The following is a 3,274-nucleotide window of genomic DNA, read 5'->3' on the forward strand; positions in this document are numbered from 1 at the left end:
ATAAATTTAAAGAAAGTAGAATCACATATAAAATCATTATTGAAATTATTTAGCCTTTCTAAGCCAATATTTAAGAAGTTGAGAAATTCCTCCTAACATAGAAAACTAATTGCCTAATAGTAAAGAAAGAGAAAGAAGAAAAAATGAAACAAAATGCTTGGTTTTCTGGACTTAGTGTTAACTACTTTAAAATGTTTTCATTGAATTTGTTGAGAAAAAAAAAAAAGACAGGGAGAATCTTCCAGAATACTCCTTTTTGCCATGGATGTTCTTTAAAATCATCTCTTACTCTGAACTGTTACCCTCAATGGTCTGAGTCTTCTAGTGTTCTCTTGCTTACATCTCCACAGTCTTTTGAAAACTATCCGATGATTTTAAGACTACTGTGTTTCAAAGTGTCCCAATATGTGATATTTCTAAATGCAGACAAATTACTTTCATGTTGCAAGGTCAGGTCAGTCGCTCAGTCATGTCCGACTCTTTGAGACCCCATGGGCTGCAACACGCCAGGCTTCCCTGTCCATCACCAGCTCCCAGAGCTTGCTCAAACTCATGTCCATTGAGTCAATGATGAGATCCAACCATCTCATCCTCTGTCGTCCCCTTCTCCTCCCGTCTTCAATCTTTCCCAGCATCAAGGTCTTTTCCAATGATTCAGTTCTTTGCATCAGGTGGCCAAAGTACTGGCCAAGACTATACTTTCAGGGATCATTTCTGTAGTTCATATTGCAAAAGATGAAATAAAAACCAGATGCAAACAAGCAGAGGATTCAAGACTGGGTCATGCAGAGGGCTTGTTGCAGAAAGCCATGGATGATGTCACTTGACGAAAGGCCTGGGTGTGTGCTTTATTCTGCAGTAAGACAATGAAATCTTATGTTTCAAATCTAGTCAAATATGGTAGCAGCTTATTACCCCCACCTCTGCTTTTGAAAAGGATACTACTATAGATTGTTCCAGATCTCTCCTGTTAGCCCTAAATCCATCCTGTACTTTTCTCCACTGTGCACAGATCAGTACAGGAGGCTGATGCGTACAGACAACTCCATCAAGAAGCTTCTCACACTCTGGCTTCTGGTTGGGTTCTCTGGGGAGAATCCATTAGAGTAGACAGGAAATCGGAGAGTAGACAGAAATCAATGCAGACTGCTCCATCAGCAAGCTTCTTACACTCCCCAGTGGGAGAACCCATTAGAGCAGACAGGAAATCAGAAAGAGGAAAAGATGAAGGTCAGGTAGTCATTCACTCAGGTCCCTTCTGCCGTCACTGCAGGATGGATTCAGTCCTTAGACTGAAGGTTGCAGCTCCTGTCAAGCAGCCCTCTCCACGTATTTCTCTCCCTCTCAGGGCTCTGAGAAGTCCTCTTCTCCTCGGTCATCTGAACTATACCTTGTGGTTTGTCTACAATCTGAACACAATGTTGTAAATAGCTCCCTTATTAAACACTGTTCAAATTAGCCAATTTCCCACCAGGACCTTGACTGACACAGATTATACTTAACTCCCTCTCTGAGAATAAATCAAGAGGATGAAGCCATAACTACAGATTCAAAGTCAAGAAAAGGAAATATACACAGAAGGCACAGCATCCATGTTTGGGAAAATAGCTCTGAGCTCTGAAAGCTAGGAAGTGCCCAACTCGTCTTTAAATGTTGTTCTGAACAGTCTGCTTTTAAAACAGAATGAACAATATAATGTTTCCTAACAAATAAGGCACAAAATAATTCTGAATAAACGTCCTTAGAAATAGTTTGGTAGAATTTAAATTCTAGGTAGCAAAATACAAAATAGTCCTAATAATGATTTTTATGATTCTCAAATATTTTTCCCATCGAGCACTACAACACTTCCAAATATTTTGAGGGGGAATAGAAGAGAAATTTTGAAGTTTTTCCTCCCTCCTTGCCCATTAGTTTTTTCTTTTTTTTTTAAGCTTTCCTATTTCTAAATAGGCAGTCATTTTTAACCTCAGTTGAGAACTGGGGAAGCTAGGCATGCAAAGATGGCACGGCTCACCAGTATTGGGAATAAACTTCCTTAAAAGGTCATCCAGCTCTTCCTAGAATCCATACCTCTCAGCCTACCTGCTGAAAATAATATGATTATCACGACTCAATGATAATATCAAGTAATTCCTTATAGAAGTTGTCCTCTAACCCACAGTGCTGACAACACTTACTCCACGCACACATTTTAATAGTCCATTTGGTCCTGAGCCAAGATACAGCCCTGAGCTATGGCCCTAAATGAATTCCCCTACACTTTTCATTTCTTCTAGGGAATTGGACTAATTATAGTGACTACTTTGGAGAGAGCGATAGTTTGAAAACATTGCCTGAGGGATACAAAAGTTGTTTTATTTCATAATTAGGCATTTCTGTCCCAGGGGCATTTTATAGTCATGGTTTGAAATAACAGCCATTATTTTATTACAATTTTCTATTTTTTTGCACATAAAAATATTTAGAACATGTTTTTTGCTGAGTTTTATTAGTCATAATGCCAGGAAGCGCCTGGTGTTATGGATGATGGAATTATCTTTGAGAGCTTCCCTTTAGTGTTATTTCTTCCTTATAGTCTGCATTCTCTCACTGTTTCGTTCTGGAACTGGAATTTAAAGTGGAAATTGAATATTCCGTCTGCTTGGGGAAGTGACCTGTACATGAGGATAAAGTGGACCCCACCCATATGTCTTTCCAATCCCTTGCCCCTAGTCAGCATTATATCTCCTTTGCCACATGTATACCTACTTATACCATGGTTAATGCTCTATTAAGAACTAGAAACATGGAATCAATTCAGCAGGCACAGACGTAACCACTCAAAAACAACAGGTGTTAAACAATGCCCTCATCAAGCAATTGGATTAAACCTCCCTCTTGGGAGATTAAGAACCACAAGGTTGTGTGTATGCACTGGAACACACACACACACACACACACATAGGAAATAGGATAATGAAGTCATGGAAATAGAAGGGATTGTCTCATATACCTGGGAAGTTCTTTAATACAAAACAGGAATTGCCTCTATAATATCCATCAAATTTTTACATAAATTCTAGCGACAGGGCACAAGTTACCTTACAACACACACCATACTGGTTCTCTATGAGAATATTATTCCTTATGTAGAAACAAAAATCTTATTTCCTCTTCACTTCTGCACACTGATACCAGTTCTCCCCTTTGGGGATACATAGAATAGTCCTAATCCTTCTAATACATGACAGCCCTACAAATGTTTGGAAAATAGTTATCAGTCCTTTACAGT

At 38.9% G+C, this 3,274-nt stretch overlaps 1 pseudogene; it reads left to right on the plus strand.

Annotated features, from left to right (window-relative positions):
• The first annotated feature begins 689 nt into the window (after window positions 1–689).
• On the plus strand, window positions 690–799 carry LOC133237090 (small nucleolar RNA U3; annotated as a pseudogene).
• The last annotated feature ends 2,475 nt before the right edge of the window (window positions 800–3,274 follow it).

Source organism: Bos javanicus, chromosome 23 (genome assembly GCF_032452875.1).
Source record: "Bos javanicus breed banteng chromosome 23, ARS-OSU_banteng_1.0, whole genome shotgun sequence".
Classification (NCBI taxonomy): Eukaryota; Metazoa; Chordata; class Mammalia; order Artiodactyla; family Bovidae; genus Bos; species Bos javanicus.